The sequence below is a fragment of the Pongo pygmaeus genome, chromosome X, assembly GCF_028885625.2.
Source record: "Pongo pygmaeus isolate AG05252 chromosome X, NHGRI_mPonPyg2-v2.0_pri, whole genome shotgun sequence".
Classification (NCBI taxonomy): domain Eukaryota; kingdom Metazoa; phylum Chordata; class Mammalia; order Primates; family Hominidae; genus Pongo; species Pongo pygmaeus.
Window position 1 is genome coordinate 125,308,595 of NC_072396.2, and position 21,744 is coordinate 125,330,338.

A 21,744-nucleotide genomic window follows, 5' to 3' on the forward strand; every position below is an offset into this window, starting at 1 on the left:
GGTGTCAGCCTGAGATTGTAGTTTTAATTTTTTCAACATTTCTATATGTTTAATTGTTTCAACATTTTATTTACTTTTTAGTAGCTGACCCTGTAATTTTCAAACACTTCTCGCCATCAGGTGGTAGAAGACAGTTGTAAGTCATGTGATTCATAAAGCTTGAAGCAGATATCAAAATGCTTACATATGTCTTTTTTTAATTTCAACTTTTATTTTAGATACAGGGATACATGTGCAGGTTTGTTACATGGGAACATTGCGTGATGCTGAGGTTTGGAGTATGGATCCCACCACCCAGGTAGTGAGCATATCTGGTAAGTAGTTTTTTTTAACCCACCCCTCCTCCCTCCACTCTCCAGTAGTCCACAGTGTCTATTGGTCCCATATTTATGTCCATGTGTGCTAAATGTTTAGCTCCCACTTCTAAGTGAGAACGTGTGGTATTTGGTTTTCTGTTCCTGCATTAATTTGCTTAGGATTATGGCCTCCAGTTCCATCCATGTTGCTGCAAAAGACATTATTCCATTTTTTTAATAATTACATAGTATTGCATGGTACATATATACCACATTTTCTTTATGCAAGCTACCATTGATGGGCACCTGGGTTGATTCCATTTCTTTGCTATTGTGAATAGTGCAGCGATACATATACAAGTGCATGTGTCTTTTTGATAAGAATGATCTATTTTTCTTTGGGTATATACCCAGTAATAGGATTGTTGGGTCGAATGGTAGCTCTGTTTTAAGTTCTTTGAGAAATTTCTGATACACACGTCTTTTATTTAAAATATTCTCTTTATTAACATAAGAAGCTCTTAATAATATGGACCTTAATGTTTTCAGAACTCCTTATGGAACAAAATCAATGTGTCTGATAAATAATCTCTAAAAACCATGTCATACAGAAAAATGGTTGAAAGAAGTAAGGTTGTTTCACCTACAGTGAGAAGGCTTATAGAGATGAGATAACTGTCTTTAAATATTTAAGCATCAAAATGTCATGAGGAGGTGGAAGTGGGCTTGCTTTCTTTGGACTGAAGGACTGAGCTAGGATTCATATGTAACCCCATATGTAAAAGTTATAAAGATAGCAAATTTTGGCTCATTATAAGGGAGGGTTTTCATAAAGGTTTTTCTCTCAAAAAGTTTTTATTGATACACAATAGATGTACATATTTTTGGAGTACATGTGACATTTTGATACATTTATGCAATGTGTAATGATTGACTATTGTATATTTCAAAATATCCAAAAGAGAATAAGGAGCTTTTTAATGACACGAAATTTCTTACAATTTTTAAAATTGTGACTAAAATACATGTGGGGAAATACAATTTTCTGAGCGATGGCTATCAAGCAAGTCTTCATATATATATTTTCTTAGTTTTTATTAATATTAAATGTGTTCTTTCAAATTGTTAAAACTTGGCTCTAGTAGTGAGTGGTCTCTTCTGTACACACACCACTTACTGAGTACTTACTATGTCTCAGGTCTGACTTATTTGAGCTTTGGATCCCTACTCCTTAGAAAACCTCTAACTTTTCTTTTCTTTTTTTTTTTTTTTTAGCACTTATCACATTGTGTTTTTTTTTCTTTTTATTATTATTATTATTATTATTATTATTATTATTATTATACTTTAGGCTCTATGGTACATGTGCGCAACGTGCAGGTAAGTTACATATGTATACGTGTGCCATGCTGGTGCACTGCACCCACCAACTCGTCATCTAGCATTAGGTATATCTCCCAATGCTATCCCTCCCCCCTCCCCCCACCTCACAACAGTCCCCGAAGTGTGATGTTCCCCTTCCTGTGTCCATGTGTTCTCATTGTTCAATTCCCACCTATGAGTGAGAATATGCGGTGTTTGGTTTTTTGTTCTTGCGATAGTTTACTGAGAATGATGATTTCCAATTTCATCCATGTCCCTACAAAGGACATGAACTCATCATTTTTTATGGCTGCATAGTATTCCATGGTGTATATGTGCCACATTTTCTTAATCCAGTCTATCATTGTTGGACATTTGGGTTGGTTCCAAGTCTTTGCTATTGTGAATAATGCGGCAATAAACATACGTGTGCATGTGACTTTATAGCAGCATGATTTATAGTCTTTTGGGTATATACCCAGTAATGGGATGGGTGGGTCAAATGGAATTTCTAGTTCTAGATCCCTGAGGAATCGCCACACTGACTTCCACAAGGGTTGAACTAGTTTACAGTCCCACCAACAGTGTAAAAGTGTTCCTATTTCTCCACATCCTCTCCAGCACCTGTTGTTTCCTGAGTTTTTAATGAATGCCATTCTAACTGGTGTGAGATGGTATCTCATTGTGGTTTTGATTTGCATTTCTCTGATGGCCAGTGATGGTGAGCATTTTTTCATGTGTTTTTTGGCTGCATAAATGTCTTCTTTTGAGAAGTGTCTGTTCATGTCCTTTGCCCACTTTTTGATGGGGTTGTTTGTTTTTTTCTTGTAAATTTGTTGGAGTTCATTGTAGATTCTGGATATTAGCCCTTTGTCAGATGAGTAGGTTGCGAAAATTTTCTCCCATTTTGTAGGTTGCCTGTTCACTCTGATGGTAGTTTCCTTTGCTGTGCAGAAGCTCTTTAGTTTAATGAGATCCCATTTGTCAATTTTGGCTTTTGTTGCCATTGCTTTTGGTGTTTTAGACATGAAGTCCTTGCCCATGCCTATGTCCTGAATGGTAATGCCTAGGTTTTCTTCTAGGGTTTTTATGGTTTTAGGTCTAACATTTAAGTCTTTAATCCATCTTGAATTGATTTTTGTATAAGGTGTAAGGAAGGGATCCAGTTTCAGCTTTCTACATATGGCTAGCCAGTTTTCCCAGCACCATTTATTAAATAGGGAATCCTTTCCCCATTTCTTGTTTTTGTCAGGTTTGTCAAAGATCAGATAGTTGTAGATATGGAAAAAGAGGGAATCCTCCCTAACTCATTTTATGAGGCCAGCATCATCCTGATACCAAAGCCTGGCAGAGACACAACAAAAAAAGAGAATTTTAGACCAATATCCTTGATGAACATTGATGCAAAAATCCTCAATAAAATACTGGCAAACAGAATCCAGTAGCACATCAAAAAGCTTATCCACCATGATCAAGTGGGTTTCATCCCTGGGATGCAAGGCTGGTTCAATATACGCAAATCAATAAATGTAATCCAGCATATAAACAGAACCAAAGACAAAAACCACATGATTATCTCAATAGATGCAGAAAAGGCCTTTGACAAAATTCAACAATGCTTCATGCTAAAAACTCTCAATAAATTAGGTATTGATGGGACGTATCTCAAAATAATAAGAGCTATTTATGACAAACCCACAGCCAATATCATACTGAATGGGCAAAAACTGGAAGCATTCCCTTTGAAAACTGGCACAAGACAGGGATGCCCTCTCTCACTACTTCTGTTCAACATAGTGTTGGAAGTTCTGGCCAGGGCAATTAGGCAAGAGAAGGAAATAAAGGGTATTCAATTAGGAAAAGAGGAAGTCAAATTGTCCCTGTTTGCAGATGACATGATAGTATATCTAGAAAACCCCATTGTCTCAGCCCAAAATCTCCTTAAGCTGATAAGCAACTTCAGCAAAGTCTCAGGATACAAAATCAATGTACAAAAATCACAAGCATTCTTATACATCAATAACAGACAAACAGAGAGCCAAATCATGAGTGAACTCCCATTCACAATTGCTTCAAAGAGAATAAAATACCTAGGAATCCAACTTACTAGGGATGTGAAGGACCTCTTCAAGGAGAACTACAAACCACTGCTCAAGGAAATAAAAGAGGATACAAACAAATGGAAGAACATTCCATGCTCATGGGTAGGAAGAATCAATATCGTGAAAATGACCATCCTTCCCAAGGTAATTTACAGATTCAATGCCATCCCCATCAAGTTACCAATGACTTTCTTCACAGAATTGGAAAAAACGACTTTAAAGTTCATATGGAACCAAAAAAGAGCCCGCATCGCCAAGTCAATCCTAAGCCAAAAGAACAAAGCTGGAGGCATCACACTACCTGACTTCAAACTATACTACAAGGCTACAGTAACCAAAACAGCATGGTACTGGTACCAAAACAGAGATATAGATCAATGGAACAGAACAGAGCCGTCAGAAAGAAAACCTCTAACTTTTCACCATAGCTATTTCTATCATCAGTGACTTAATGCCCTCCTTCAGGTGGCCCTCTTGTATGTGCTACTTTGCCTTCTGATTTAACCTGAAAAACCCAAGAGACTCAACCATTAGACCTGTCAGAACACTAAAATTCCACATCTCCTCATCAAGAGAAGGGAAAACATCTATGTTATTCTCTTGGCTGGTTGAATAAGCTTCCTAGTATGCAACATTTTTCCTGAGAAATTACTCTAAAATGAAGACAGAGGATTATAAGATGACAGAATCTTGTAATGCAGAAATTGGAACAAAATTTGAACCTTTTAAAATCACAGAGTGAACCTTGGTATGTAGTCTAAAATCACCTCTAGATATTTTCCTATTTTGCCCTTTCAGACTCAGGCAAAAGGTATTATCACTATATTGAGAAGCATAGTTTTGTTAAATAAAGAACTCTCTTGTTTCTATGAGGAAAGCAAACTTCGGTAAGAGCTCTTCAAATATTTTTTTCAAGACAATGCGGAGACAGAGTTGGGGTAAAAGATGCTATTTTATCTACTGTCTGCTGGTAGTTCCATATAGTCTCTCATTTAAAATTCATCAAATTTCAGTGTTCCATGACAGATGAAAAACACTGATGAAATACTTGGAAAGCGATGGTATCTGGTGTGTCAGATTCAAATGTAGTGAGATTTTTAAAGAATTTAAGAAGTATTCTTAGAAGTATATAATCATTTCTTGGTTGAGGACTCCTTAATATAATGCAGATTATATTAGGAACCAAGCTACCTCCTCCCCACCCTATCCTCAGTTTTCTGTTATTTTCTTATTTCATAAGCATGACTAAATATTGTTTCTCTAGACTCACGTTAGACAGGAGGAAGAGATGTGTCATCATGTTTTGACTAACATGAGGGATGGATAACAAAGATAAATTAATCTTTCAAAGCAGGCTCCATTTTATTGAGGGTTCAATCTAACTATAAACCTTACTTGGTGCTGTTAAACAAAATTTCACATTTTTCTATTTGGAGTTAACACCTTTTGTTGCTCTGACTACTGTCTAGTCTGCGAGCTAAGGGAGCCAGGATCAAGTCAGGGAAGAAGCTTAGAGCCCATCTAATATCTGATTGGCCCAGCCTGTCTTGAATACATGAGAAATAACTAAAGAATCCATAGAGAGCTGCATTAAAGGAAAGATAACTGTATTTTTTTAAATCACTGTTTGCAAACTGAGGATTGGAAAATAAGGGAATTGTTATAACCGCTGCAAAAAAAATGGTATTGCATTTTTTACCTAAGTCAGTCAGTTGAGAGAAGCCAGCTGCTTCTCAACTACTTTCATTCTTTTCTGCACTTTTCATAAGGAAACCTCTATTAACCTGAATGCTGGTATGTAGGAAGAAGGAAAGCATGAAAGGTTCTGATTAGGAGGATTTTTAGGACATGTAAACTCTTTTTTTTTCTCTCTCTTTTGGTGGATTAGGAGGATTTTTAGGACACGTAAATTCTTTTTTTTTTTCCTCTCTCTTTTGGTAAAAATATTTTCAAAACATTGGAATAAGAATAACTACTATGTATTGAGACCCACGTGGGTCAGTGCTTCCTTTATACCTGCCCTGGGTGGTAGCTGGTATATATTATCCTGATTATACAGACGAGAAATCTGAGATTCAGAGAGCTTAAATAAATTTTCCAAGGCCACTCAACAAGGAAATAGAACACAACGGATGAAATCCAAAGCTTTTTGCCCTTGCTTTGCCAAATTTACCACGCGAGGATCATGTTAAGCCTTAGGACTTCATTTTGGTGTCAGCAACCACCTCAGTGTTGGGGTTATTGTTCCCCACTTGACCGTCTTCTACAATGAAGTCCTCTAATAGAGACTGTTTATTAAGTGGTGGTTGATGCCTAGAACAGACAGGAGTCAAGATGGTTGTTTTGGGGCATTATAATCTAATAGGAGGAACAGGAAATATGTTAAGTCTTTTTTTTAAAAAATCACCGTGCTCTGTCAATACACAAGAGAAAATCTCCACACAGGTACGACAGAATTTCTCGGTAGGTGTGCAAGTTCTACTGTATAAAGGTTCAATAACTACTCAAAGATAAACATCATTTCAGGGTGTTTGAAACAGGAATCAATTTCACTAAGAAGTCATGTCCTTCTGCAGGAAATACCATGAGAATACTCAGAGTCTCCCCAGTGCTAGCCAATGTCCTAATTTTTGTACAATCTGTGATGTATCTCAGTTACCAGATAAATTTAGACTGACACAGTAGAAATGTTCCTGAGAAGTTAACTGGTGAATACCAATTTTTTTTCTCAAATGAATTATTTTTAACGTGTTCTTATGGAGCTATTATAAAAATCCTGTGATTGATCTCTTTTAAAACAAAGCAAGCATACCCCAGTTTTTTTTTTTTTTTTTTTTTTTTTTTTTTTTTTTGAGATGGAGACTCACTCGGTCGCCCAGGCTGTAGTGCAGTGCAGTGGCGCGATCTCAGCTCACTGCAACATCCGCTTCCCGGGTTCAAGCAATTCTCCTGCCTCAGCCTCCCGAGTAGCTGATATGACAGGCATCTGCCACCATGCCCGGCTATTTGTTTGTATTTTAGTAGAGACGGGGTTTCACCGTGTTAGCCAATCTGGTCTCAAACTCCTGAGCTTAGGCAATCCGCCTGCCTCGGCCTCCCAAAGTGCTAGGATTACAGGTATGAGCCACCATGCCCGGCCTTGAGTTGTTTGTGTGTTTGTTTTTTATCTATTAAGCAGCTTGAAGTGGAGCAGATCAATACACACAAACTCTGGACAGCTCCTCAATTTATTGTAATAGGGTTTAAACTTTATTTCAAACTATAGTCACAAATGCCAAGGGGCTGTGGAGAAAAGAGGGACAAAGTTTCCTGGGAGAGGCTGTCTTCCCTCAGCGATGTGAACAGTACAGCTTGTCTGTTTCCCGCTTAATGGCAGGTGGGGATACTCAGCACTATACTAATGAAGGAGATACTGTTTTCCCCTAAATGAGAAATGGCAGGTGAGGTAGCTTTTGGTGTATTATGGATTTCTGAGAAATACTATAGGGATTCTGATTTTAATTCAGTCAGTTCAGATTCATGAAGCATTTTGTGTTTAAAAATATAGTGCAGAGTTTCTGAGTAGGATGTGCTAGAGGAAGGAGTGTGTTTTAGATCTGGTTTACAGGGGAGTTCTTGAGGGGAATCCTTTAGTAAAACTGTAGAAAGACACTTCCTTACTGGAACCATACATTTTAGTGGTTACCTTTGGTAATTGTGGGTCAAGGCTGAATCCTTAATTGTCTGCCTTTATAATTGTAGGGGAATTCAGGTTTTCATTTTTGTTTTCATGGCCATTTACAGATATTAATACACTGATACAACAAAAGAGAAATAACTAAATGAGATTAAATGTATTGCATTTTACTTAATTATGTACTAACAAAAAAGTATAATAAAGGATCCTGGCTGCAGAACTATGTAATAATACTTAAGTTTTACATCTTTCAAGCATTTAACAGATAATAATTTCCATAGCAATACAGTGGAAGAAGTAAATATTATTTCCACAGATAGGCAGATCCCAGCAAAATGTGACCAAGGGATCTAGGTGTAGTTTCAAAATTCGCATCTGGCCTTTTGGGCATATCTGGTAAAGCATCAGCTTATGTGTGTAGCAGGGAAAAAGCAATCATTAAATTCTCTAAAGTTAACCATTTGTTTTAAGGGGGAGATAGGATTCTTCAAAGCAATCCATTTAGCAGGAAACAAAAGTATGTCTGAATTTTAAAAAATGTGTAAGTTTTTTAATGAAAACCGTATGTTTAGCATTGAGTTAGCAAACTACAGTCTGTGAATCAATCCTGGGTGCCACCTGTTTTTGAATAAAGTTTTATTGGACCACAGTCACCCATTCATTTCTGTATTGTCTGTGGCTAATTTCATGCTACAATGGTAGAGTTAAGTAGTTGTAACAGAGACTGTATGACCTGTGAAACCTAAAATATTTACTTATATCTAGCTATTTACAGAAAAACTTTACTTATACCTGCTATATAGTATTTCATAGAAGAATACATGCTGAGACAGCATTATTTGATATCCCTTATAATTAATGCATTATTTCTTACCGTAAGAAATAATACTCCTCACACAAGTACCTAACTTTTATTGAGGACTTATCTGTTCCAGATATTTTACTATGTTCCTTACATACAGCCAATTTAATTTTTACAATTATGTTTCAGGAATAGGCACTGGCAATATTTTCATTTTACAGATGATGAAATTAATGTTTAGAGAGCTTGACTACCTTGATACTTTTATGAGAGATGCCAAAAGATTGAATGACTCATTTAAAGTCATATAGTTAGTGGTGGAGCCAAAATTCAAACCCAGAGTTCTTTTTTATATTGTGGTAAAATATATGTAACAATATTATTTTAACCATTCATAAGTGTACAATTCAGTGCCATTAAATACATTCACTACGTATAGCTGTCACCACTATCTAAACCCCAGACTTTTTCAACATTTCCAACAAAAACTCTGTACCCATTAAATAACTCTTCCTTTCCACCTTCCCTCAGATACTGATAACCTGTCTTATACTTTCTGTCCCTATTAATCTGCATATTCTAGGTATTTCATACAAGTAGAATGACAAAATATTGTCCTTCTGTGTATCACTTATTTCACTAAGCATAATGATTTCAAGATCCATACATGTTATAACATATATTAAAATACTATTCTTTCTTATGGCTGAATAATATTCCATCGTATGTATCTTATTTTGTTTATCCATTTGTCTGTTGTTAGACACTTAGGTTGTTTCTGCCTTTTGGATATTGTAAATAATGAACACTGGGGTACACATATCTGTTTCAGTACCTGCTTTCAATTCTTTTGGCTATATACCTAGGAGTGGAATTGTAGGATCATATAATAGTTCTATGTTTAACCTTTGAAAAACTACCAAACTTTTTTTCAAAGTGGTTGCACCATTTTACATTCTCACTAGCAAGTGTAAGGATTAATTTCCCCATACCCTAACCCACATTAATTTAAAAATTTAAAATTATGGCCATCCTGGGAGTGGAGGTAAAGTGGTATTTTGTTGTGGTTTTTCTTTCCGTTTTCCTGATGACTAATGATGTTGAGCGTGATTTCATGTAACTATTGACTGTTTGTATACTTTCTTTGGAAAGATGTCTTCAAGTTCTTTGTCCACTTTTTAATCAGTTTTTTTGTTGTTGTTGATTTTTAGGAATTCCTTATATTCTGGATATTAATCCCTTAGCAAATATATAATTTGCATATATTTTCTAGTAAATTAGTAGATTTAGTTCTCTTGATAGTGTGTTTTGATGGATAAAAGTTTTAATTTATCTATTTTTTCTTTTTTTGCTTGTGCTTTTGGTGTCAGATCTATGAAGCTGTTACCAAATCCAGTGTCATGAAGATTTTCTCTAATGTTTTATTCTAAGAATTTTATAGGTTTAGCTGTTAAGTTTAGGTCTCTGATCCATTTTGAGTTAATTTTTGTATATGGTGTAATGTCCAACTCATTTTTTGGCATGTGGATGTCCAGTGTTCCCAGCACTATTTATTGAAAATACTATCCTTTCTCCATTGAATGATCTTGGTATCCCTTTAAAAAATCAATTAAAACCAGATGTGGTAGCTCACAGCTGTAATCCCAGCATTTTGGGAGGCTGAGAGGGAGGATTGCTTGAGCCTGGGAGGTTGAAGCTGCAGTGAGCCATGTTGCACTGTAGCCTGAGCAGCTATGCAAGACCCTGTATCCTCCCACAAATTAATTGATCAGAGATGTGACAGTTTATTTTTGGACTCTCTATTCTATTCTATTGGTCTGTATGCCTGCCCTTATGCCAGTAACATAGTGTTTTAATTATTGTAGCTTTGTAGTAAGTTCAGAAGTCGAGAATTGTGAGCCCCCCATCTTTGGTCTTTTTCAAGATATTTTTTGGTTATTCAGGCCCCCTTGAAATTTGATGTGAATTTGAGGATAAACTTTTCCAGTTCTGCAAAAAAATATTCTTGAGATTTTCACAGAGATTTAAGTGAATCTGTATATCACTTTGGATGGTACTAGTGTCTTACAAATGTCAAGTCTTCCTATTCATGAACATGCATGTCTATTTCTGTAATGGAATTTAAAGACTTAAAAATAAAATCTTTATTTTTTTCAGCATTATTTTGTAGTTTTCATTGTATAAGATTTTCACTTTCTTGATTAGATTTATTCCTAAGTATTTTAATTTTTTAGGTGCTATTGTAAATAGACATGCTTTCCAATTTTCTTTTTGGATTATTCATTGCTGCTGTATAGAAACATGATTGATTTTTCTATGTTCATATTGTTCCCTGCAACTATATTGAATTTATTAGCTTGACTAGCTTTTTTGTGTGTGGATTCTTTGGGATTTTCTATATATTTAATTATGTCATCTGTGAATAGACATTGTTTTACTTTTTCCTTTCCAATTTGGATACTTTCATATCTTTTTCTTGTCTAATAGTTCTGTCTAGAACTTTCAACACTATTTTGAATAGCAGTGGTGAAAGCAGGCATCCTTGTTTTGTTTCTGATTGTAGAGATAATTCTTTCAGTCTTTCACCATTTAGGATGATGTTAACTGTGGGTTTTTCATGATACTCTTTATCATGTTGAGAATTTGGATATTTAGATTCATGTTTTTCTTTAAATTTTGGAAGTTTTCAGCCATTATTTTTTCAAATATTCATATTTCCTCTTTCTCATTTTAGGATTCCCACAATGCATATGTTCATCCACTCAGTGGTGTCCCACAAATCTCTTAAGTGCTTCATACTCTGCCATCTTCCCTGCCATTATCCTCCAAACCAGACTTCTCAAATGTGGGCACCTATTCTCTCTCTTTTTTCCTTTTATATATATATATACACATATATAATATATTTATTTATATTACATATGTATATATGTAATATATATCTTATATATGTAACATACATATGTAATATATATCTTATATATGTAATATACATATGTAATATATATCTTATATATGTAATATACATATGTAATATATATCTTATATATGTAATATACATATGTAATATATATCTTATATATGTAATATACATATGTAATATATATTATATATGTAATATACATATGTAATATATATATTATATATGTAATATACATATGTAATATATATATTATATATGTAATATACATATGTAATATATATATTATATATGTAATATACATATGTAATATAATATACATAATATACATAAGTAATATAATATATGTATATATATTACATATATACATATACATACACACATATACATATATATTTATTATTATTTTTAGAATATGGAAGTTATATATTTTCATTTAAAAAATATTAAAACCTGAATGTGGGAAGGCAGTTCATTTACTCCCAAATGAGCAGTTTGTGAATATTTATATATATAATTTTTTGCATGTCCTATTTTAAAACAAAAGTGGAATAACACTACATACATTTTTAAGTTACTGTCATTTTTTCCCCAATTTTAAGCACATGTTGTACAGCATTGCAAATTAAGCCAATTTTTTTTATGAAGTGATACTAATATGACTGGCTACTACAATTTTTTTGTTTTTAATTGTACAATTCACTGGTTTATAGTATATTTACAGAGTCATGCAACCATCACCACAGTTGTTTTAGTCTGTTTTATGCTGATATAACAGAATACAATAGAATGCATCATTTCTAAGGAACAGAAATTTATTTCTCACATTCTGGAGGCTGGGAAGTCCAAGATCAAGAAAGCTGCATATGGTGAGGTCTTTCTTGCTGCACCCTCACACAGTAAAAGGTGAAAGGGCAAGAGAGAACGAAACTAGTCTCGCAGAAACTTTTTTTAGTGGCATTGGTTTATTCATGATGCCTCTCATTAGGCCTCACCTCCCAACATTGCTGCATTGGGGATTAAGTTTCCACATATGAATTTTGGAGGGACACATAATCAATTTTAGAACATTGTCTTCACCTCCCCCATAAAACATTTACTCCCCTTTTTCCTCCAACCTCTACAGCCCTAGTCAAACACTAATATACTTTCCTTCTCTGTAGAACTAATATACTTTCCTTTTTTATAGGCATTGTAAATAAATTTAATCATATAATACATAGTCTTTTGTGACTCATTCTTTCATATATAATAATTGTTTAAATCTCATTCATGTTATAATATGTATCAGTACTCCATTCCTTTTTGTGGCTGAATAATATTCCATTCTAACTATATACCTTTGTTTATCCATTCATCAGTTGATGGACATTTGGATTGTGTCTACCTTTTGCTATCATGAATAATGCTGCTGTGAATATTTGTGTACAAGTTTTTATGTGGACATATGTTTTCATTTCCATACTTAGGAGTAGAATTGCTGGTGTATGTGCTCACTTAATATTTAACATTTTCAGAAACTTCTAAACTGCTTTACAAGGTAACCGTGCCATTTTATATACTCAACTGCCATATATAAGAGTCCTAATTTCCCCCACATTCTCGTCAACAGTTGTTATCTGCCTTTTTTATTATAACCATTTCTAGTAGATGTGAAGTGGTTTTGATTTATATTTTCCTAATGACTACTGATGATGAGCATCTTTTCATGTGCTTATTTGTGACTTGTGTATATTCTTTGGAGAAATACTTATTCAATACTTTGTCTATTTTCTTTCTTTTTTTGTTTTTTTGAGACAGAGTCTCGCTCTGTTGCCCAGGCTGGAGTGCAGAGAACCACTGCTATAGAAGGTTACTTGTAGAAGTGAGAAGAAGACTTAAATATTTGGTTTTCTGGCAAGTTCCTTAGCTGCTTACCAATATTGTTCCTGTAGGGCAGGCCTGAAAGAGTGTTTTGTTTGTTTTTGTCTTTTTTTGAGACAGAGTCTCGCTCTGTCGCCCAAGCTGAAGTGCAGGGGCGTGATGTCGGCTCACTGTAAGCTCCACCTCCCGAGTTCACACTATTCTCCTGCCTCAGCTTCTGGAGTAGCTGGGACTACAGGCTGCCGCCATTACGCCCGGCTAATTTTTTTTTTTTTTTTGTATTTTTAATAGAGACGGGGTTTCACTGTGTTAGCCAGGATGGTCTCGATCTCCTGACCTCATGATCCGCCCGCCTCGGCCTCCCAAAGTGCTGGGATTACAGGCATGAGCCACTGCGCCAGACTACTTTGTCTATTTTCACATTGGGTTATTAATCTTTTATTATTGTGTCATAATAATTCTTTGTATATTCTAGATACAAGTCCCTTATCAGACATATAATCTACAAATATTTTCTTCCATTTTTTGTCTTTTCTCTTTTTTGATAATGCTCTTTGATGCACAATGGTTTTAAATTCTAATTAAGTAATATTTATCTATATTTTCTTTGGTTGCTTGTGTTTTGAGTGTTATATATAAGGAACCGTTTCCTAATTCAAAGTACTGGAGATTTACTCCTAAGTTTTTACTAAGACTTTTTATAGTTTTAACTGTTATGTTTAGGTTTATGTTCCATTTTAAGTTTTTATATGCAGTGTGAGATAGCAGTCCAACTTCACTTTTTTGCACATGCATATCTAGTTTTTCCACCACTGTTTGTTGAAAACTCTGTTGTTTTCCTCATTGATTTGTCTTAGCACCCTTGTTGAAAATCAATTTACCATGAATATAATGTTTTATTTCTGGACTCTCAATTCTGTTCTATTGATTTATATATGCCTATCTTTATGTTAATGTAACATTGTCTTTATTTAGCTTTTAAAAAATTTTTCATTGATTTTATTCCACTTTGCACACATAGTATTTTCAGAATAATAATGCTAACACTACCACCTACTATATAGTTACTAAAAAGAGTTTAAGAGGTTTTTTTTTTGAGATGGAGTTTCGCTCTTGTTGCCCAGGATGGAGTGCAATCTCCAGATGCGATCTCGGCTCACTGCAACCTCCACCTCCCAGGTTCAATGGATCCTGCCTCAGCCTCTCATGTAGCTGGGGTTACAGGCATGTGCCACCACGCCCAGCTAATTTTGTATTTTTTAGTAGAGACAAGTTTCACCATGTAGACCAGGCTAGTCTCCAAGTCCTGACCTCAGGTGATTTGCCCGCCTTGGCCTCTCAAAGTGCTGGGATTACAGGCATGAGCCACGTTGAGAAGAAGAGAGTATCATACAAAGATGTGATGTTGGAATAAGAGTAAGAGAAATGCAAGGCGAGTGACTTGATTCATTGGCTTTAAAGATGGATGAAGGAGATGATGTACCAAAGAGTGTGGGCAGACTTTAGAGCTAGAGAAGGCAAAGAGACAGATTCTTCCCTTAGGGCCTCAATACCACCCTGCTGATCCGTTGATTTTAGTTCAATGATACCCATGTCAGACTTCTGACTTACAGACCTGTAAGATAATTTTGGGGGATTTTTTGTTTTTGTTTTTATTTCAGTAGTTTTTGGGGTAATTGGTGGTTTTTGGTTACATGGATAAGTTCTTTACTGATGATTTCTGAGATTTTGGTGCACTCATTACTTGAACAGTGTGTACTTGAACAGTCTACCCAGTGCATAGTCTTTTATCCCTCAGTATCTCCCCACCATTCCTCCCGAGTCCCCAAAGTTCATTACCTCATTCTTATGCCATTGCATCTTCATAGCTTAGATCCCACTTATAAGTGAGAACATACAATATTTGGTTTTTTATTCCTGAGTTATTTCACTTGAAATAATGGTCTCCAACTCTATCCAAGTTGCTGCAAATGCAATTATTTCATTCTTTTTTTTCTTTTCTTTCTTTCTTTCTTTTTTTTTTACAGCTGAGTAGTACTCCATAGTGTATATTTTTCTTTTCTTCTTCTTCTTCTTCTTTTTTTTTTTTTTTTTTTTGAGATGGAGTCTCGCTCTGTCACCCCAGGCTGGAGTGCAGTGGTGCGATCTCGGCTCACTGCAACCTCTGCCTCCTGGGTTCACGCCATTCTCCTGCCTCAGCCTCTCGAGTAGCTGGGACTACAGGCACCTGCCACCATGCCCGGGTAATGTTTTTGTATTTTTTTTAGTAGAGATGGGGTTTCACTGTGTTAGCCAGGATGGTCTCGATCTCCTAACCTCGTGATCCACCCACCTCGCTATACCACATTTTCTTTATCCACTCATTGGTTGATGGGCATTTCAGTTGGTTGCGTATTTTTGCAATTGTGAATTGTGCTACTATAAACATGTGTGTGTAAGTGTCATTTTCATATAATGACTTTTCTCCCTTTGGGCAGATAATCAGTAGTGGAATTGCAGGATTGAATGGTAGATCTACTTTTAGTTCTTCAAGGTATCTCCACACTGTTTTCCACAGTGATTGCACTAGTTTACATTCCCACCAATAGGGTAACAGTGTTCCCTTTTCACCATATCCACGCCAACATCTTTTTTTTTTTATTTTTTGGTTATGGCCATTCTTGCAGTAGTGAGGTGGTATCTCATTGTAGTTTTAATTTGCATTTCCCTGATAGTGATGTTGAGAATTTTTTCATATGTTTGTTGGCCAATTGTGTATCTTTTTTTGATAATTTTCTTTTCATGTCCTTAGCCCATTTTTTGATGGGATCATTTGTTTTTTTCTTGCTGATTTGTTTGAATTCCTTGTAGATTCTGGGTAATAGTCCTTTGTCAAATGCATAGTTTGTGAAGATTTTCTCTCACTCTGTGGGTTGTCTGCTTACTCTGCTGATGATTTCTTTTGCTGCACAGAGATTTTTACTTTAATTAAGCCACATATATTTGTTTTTGTTTTTGTTGCATTTGCTTTTGGGTTCTTGGTCGCTAATTCTTTGCCTAATCCAATATCTAGAAGAATTTTTCTGATTTTATCTTCTAGAATTTTTATGATTTCAGTTCTTAGATACAAGTCTTTGATCCCTCTCGAGTTGATTTTTATATAAGGTAAGAGATGAGGATCCAGTTTCATTCTTCTACGTGAGGCTTGCTAATTTGTTGAATAGGGTGTCCTTTCCCCACTTTATCTTTTTGTTTGCTTTGTCAAAGATCAGTTGTCTGTAAGTATTTGGCTTCATTTCTGGGTTCTCTATTCTGTTCCATTTGTCTATGTGCCTATTTTTATACCAGTGCCATGCTCTTTTGGTAACTATAGCCTTGTAATATAGTTTGAAGTCAGTTAATGTGATGCCTCCAGATTTGTTCTTTTTGCTTATTATCGCTTTGGCTATGTGGGGTCTTTTTTGGTTCTATATGAATTTTAGAATTTTTTTTTTCTAGTTGTACAAAGAGTGGTTATGGTATTTTGATGTGAATTGCATTGAATTTGTAGATTGCTCTGAAGATTCTTTACTTTGTCTTGACTTTATATAACCTGATGATTATGTGCCTAGGTGGTGATCCTTTTGCGACATATTTCCCAGGAGTTCTTTGAGCTTCTCGTATTTGGATGTCTAGATCTCTAGCAAGGCCAGGGAACTTTTCCTCAATTATTCCCTCAAATAAGTTTTCTAAACTTTTAGATTTATCTTCTTTCTCAGGAATACCAATTATTTTTAGGTTTGGTTGTTTAATATAATCCCAAATTTCTTGGAGACTTTGTTCATTTTTGGGTTTGTTTTTTTTTTGTCTCATTAGGTTAATTTGAAAGTTTTTTCTTCAAGCTCTGAAGTTCTTTCTTCTACTTTTTCTAGGCTATTGTTGAAACTTTTCCTGGCATTGTGTATTTCTCTAAGTGTGTCTTTTATTTCCCAAAATTGTAATTTTTAAAAATGTTATCTGTTTCTTTGGAAATTTTTTTATCATATCCTGTTTTTTTTCTTAGTTTTCTTTAAGTTGTTTAACCTTTCTCTGATATCTCCTTGAGTAGCTTAATAATTAACTTTCAAAATTCTTTATCTGACAATTTAGAGATTTCTTCTTTGTTTGGATCCATTGCTAGTGGGCTAGTGTGATCTTTTTGGTGTCTTACAGAACCCTGTTTTGTCATATTATCAGAATTTCTTTCCTGGTTTCTTCATATTTGAGTAGACTATTTCTTCAAATTGTTATTTATTTTTGATTGGAGTGTTTTTTTCTAATTTAAATGTTTTCCCCTCTTAAGTATCAGACTTTAATTTTTTTTTTTAGCCGAATTTGATTCTTGGTGCTTGAAGGGGTGAAGACTCTTGTCGTGTTCCTTAGTTATACAGTGTCTTTGTGCACTGGATTTCCCTGATGCTGCTTGTAGTAGTTACATTCTTGGTGTGTGGCTGAGTTCACTGTCTCCTATGGAGCTGATTGGCAGGGATAGCTTGAAGGTTATCTCATTCTTTCATGATGTACATTTTATTTATTTAGTTAGTTATTTTCCAGTGTTTTATTTACTAAGTTGATGATTTGGGCTTCAGGCCTATACGGGCAGTATCCCTGGGTAGGCACCAGTTCTGTCTAAGGCAGGTGGGTAGATGTAATACCCACTGGTGGGTCGAGGTCCCAGCCTTGATGAGGGTGGCTGAAGAGCTTTCAATTAGATGTGCTGAAGTTTTATCAGGGTGAAGAATGGGAGCTACCTCAGCTCCACTGCCAAGTCACAGGAAAAGCTATTCACTTCATAGCCTCACTCTTGTCCTAGTGTTTCAGCGATTCAAATCAGACAGACACCTCTTTTTAGCTACAGGAATGTTGATGTTTCAAATAGGGAGGAATTGTGACTCTGCCTCTCATGTAGGCGTGAATCTGGGGGATGCTGCCTCTGTGGGGCTGCACTTACCCTGGACTGTTCCAGAAAGGCTGTCTATAGGTACCTTCATGCTGCATTTTTATGGAAGAAGCCCCAGTTGTGTCTGCAGTGGAATGCCAGGGGGAACAAGGGCCCCTTCTCCAAGGCCCTTCATAATCATAGAGGCTGCTTTACTGTTGGAGAATAGGTACAGACTTTTCTTACTGCACCCAACACCGCAATTGTGTCTCTACTATGAGAAACTACCCACCAGTAGAAATATCTGGAATTTAAGGCCTGCTGTTCAGATTTTTTTTTTTGAGACGGAGTCTTGCTCTGTTGCCCAGGCTGGAGTGTAGTGGCATGATCTCAGCTCACTGCAAGCTCCGCCTCCTGGGTTCAAGTGATTCTTCTGTCTCAGCCTCCTGAGTAGCTGGGACTTCAGGCGTTTGTCACCACGTCCAGCTATTTTTTTTTTTTTTTTGTATTTTTAGTAGAGACAGGGTTTCACCATGTTAGCCAGGCTGGTCTTGATCTCCTGACCTCGTGATCTGCCCACCTCAGCCTTCCAAAGTGCTGGGATTACAGGCATGAGCCCCCGTGCCTGGCTGTTCAGATTATTTTGTACTATGGGGTGATCTCTTGATGTGGTGCTCTCCTCCTTACCCTAGGCATGGGGCTTCCTGAGATCTGGACTGCAGTGATTGTTATTGCTCTTCTGGATCTAGCCATCCAGTGGGGCTACCAGGCTCCAGACTGGTGCTGGGGAATATCTGCAAAGAGTCCAGTGATGTTATCAGTCTTCAGGTCTCCCAGCTGTGGATACCAGCACCTGCTCTGGTGGAGGTAGCAGGGGAGTGATGTAGACTCTTTGAGAATCTTTGGTTGTAGGTAGGTTTAGTGTGCTTGCTTTCTTAAATGCTGGTTATGCTAGCAGTGAAGTTGTCACATGGACAGACTTGGGACCTCTGATTAGCCAGGATGTTGCAGGCAGTGGTATTAGCTGTTGTTTTCTTCTTCCTGGGAGCAGTGTTATTCTGTCATGAGTTGCTGTAATGGCCTGAGTTAGTTGGCCTCCAGCCAGGAGGTCGCACTTTCAAGAGAGCACCAGCTGTGGTAATAGCAGTGGGATTTGAGCTTGCCTTAAGTTGGCCAGGGGAAGAATTCAGGTTTCTCAGCTGATGGGCAGGGCCATAAATCTCCCAAGGGTTTATGTCTTTTGTGTTTGGCTACCAGGGTGGCTAGAGAAATACCATTAGGTGGGGTCATGGTTAGAGGAGTCTGAGCTCAGACTCTCCTTGGGTAGGGCTTGTCATGGCCACTGTAGGGAGTGTTTAGGGGTGGTTCTCAAGCCAATAGGGTTATGTTTTAGAGGGGAGTATGGCTGCCTCTGCTGAGCAGTATGGTTCACCATGGAAGTGAGGGACAGCTGATAGCGAAAGGTCTCACCCAGCTCCCACACAGTTGGTGAGGCCAGTCTCATTCCTGCAGTGCCCCACTAACAGCACCGAGTTTAGAACCATGCAGCCTATGCATGAAACTCAGACCTGCCCCAGGCCATAAACTTCTCCACTGAGAAAGCAAGTACAACTATCAGGCCTACTTGTCTGCTTGCAATGCTGGCAGCTCCTGCACTTGTATCTGCAGCTCCTGCACTGTATCTTCCCCTTAACCCCCAGGGTTCTGCTCAAGGGAGTTCATGCCCACTTGAAATTATCACAAAATTCAGTTGGAAGTTTCTTTCACCTGTGACTCTTCCCTAATTTTGCTTGCTGCTTTCCCTGAGGGCCCCTGTGAGATATGGTCAGGAATGGTTTCTCTGGGTTCGAGCTGGAGTCTGGGAGTGCCTACAAGGCTCTTCCCACTGTGGTCTCTACTTTTATATTTCACGTGGCTCTCTAAATCTGTTCCAGCTATAGGTAAGATTAAATACTTCTTTCATGATCTGGATTTTCAGATTCCCTAGTGGAGGTGTGTATTTGGAGGCAGGTTTTACCCCTCTCATACTTTGGGAACTCACAGCTTTTCACCTGTCTTGTGGAGTTTGCAGCAACATGCTGTTTCTTTCAAAGAATCTCTGAATTCTTTTTTTTTTTTTTTTTCTGGTACATTCCTGTGAGGTTTCTTGAAACAAAATTCTAGTGTCGCTTTATAGTATGGTTGTTTGGTTGTTTTTCTGGGGAGAAGATCCATGGAGCTCCTCACAGTGCCATTCTTGTCACCCAATTTCTTAACTGTACACTCTGCTGCCTTTTGAGGTGGGGGGAAAATAGAAATTTTTAATTTTTTTTCTTAATGAGAATTTGAAGGTGGAATAACTTTGATGTGTTCAGGATTTTGGAGAAAAACTATGGAAATTCTGATTGTAATAGAAATATTAAAAGGATTATTCATTTTAAAATTGCTTTTCTGTAAATGTTTTTCTATGCTCAGTCTTAAGCTATAAAATTTTAACACACAAAGTACTTAATTTGTCTTAACTGAATTAGTTGGATGTTCACTGTATCAGGATTGGGATTTGTTACAAGACAGAATACCCAAGGTAATAGTGATTTAAACATGACAAAATTTACTGTCTCATGTAAGTGAAATGAGATGATAAGCATTCTAGGTCTGGTATAGCAGCTCTACCATTATCCAGGAAATATTCTCCTGTGTTGTACCTCTGCTGTTTTCAACAATTCACTTCTACTTTGTAGTTCAATAGAGCTGTTCCACTCTAGCCATCACAAATAATTTTTAAAAATATTTGATCAGCTTTATTATGATAACATTTACACAGAATAAGATTCACCAATTTTAAATGTACAGTTCTGTGAATTTTGACAAGTGTATAAAGTTGCATAACAATTTGTATCCAGCTGGAAGAAGGAAGTGGTGGGAGGACACTTTTATTCTCATCCTGTTGGACAGAACTTAGTCATGAATCCATACCTAGCTGCAAAAGAGTCTGGAAAATATAGTCTTTCCTTAAGATGGCCATGTCTCCAGCTAAAAACCAAAGGTTCTATTTCTAAGAAGAAAGTGGAGAAAGGATACTGAGGAAGAAGTAACCTCAACTACAGTCAGTAATAAATTATTTGAATTGCTGGCTTTTTTTCCCTGAATTCACTCTCATCAGCCTATTAAAACACCCATTTTCTTTTTTTTTTTAACTTTTATTTTAAGTTCAGGGATACATGTACAGGATGTGCAGGTTTGTTACATAGGTAAATGTGTGCCATGGTGGTTTGCAGCACAGATCACTCCATTACCCAGATATTAATCCCAGCATCTACCAGCTATTTTTCCTGATCCTCTCTTTCCTCCCACCCCCTGCCCTCTGACAGGCCCTAGTGTGTGTTCCTCCCTCCATGTGTCCATGTATTCTCATCATTTAGCTTCCACTTATAAGTGAGAACATGCAGTATTTGGTTTTCTGTTCCTGCATTAGTTTGCTAAGGAGAATGGCCCCCAGTTCCATCCATGTCCCTGCAGAGGACGTGACCTCATTCCTTTTTAGGGCTGCATAGTATTCCAGGAAAACACCCATTTTCTATGGAATGTAAAAATCCATTTCCCCCACCTTTAGACAGAACACAAATTTGGTATAGAGATTCTTTATACCATTTTATGAAAAATATTATAGTTAATGATTTTGATTTTTAAAGGGTGTGGACATTCATAAATATACCATTGAGTGTTGGTGGATTAACCAGCAGCTAGCATATACTTATTTAGCACCAAGTAATTGCCTGGTTCCACAATAAGTGCACATATATGTTAGAGGAATGAGATTAATATGAATGAAATGACTACAGAAAAATAAAAATTATATTTCTTTGGC

The 21,744-nt window shown here is 36.5% G+C and overlaps 1 long non-coding RNA gene across 1 annotated transcript in view; it reads left to right on the forward strand.

Annotated features, from left to right (window-relative positions):
* Positions 1-21,744, forward strand: part of LOC129025451 (uncharacterized) — a 37,440-nt gene that overhangs the window by 12,212 nt on the left and 3,484 nt on the right. Inside the window, exon 2 of the long non-coding RNA XR_008497217.1 lies at positions 219-314. This is a non-coding gene — a long non-coding RNA (uncharacterized LOC129025451). The remainder of the gene's footprint in view (positions 1-218; positions 315-21,744) is intronic.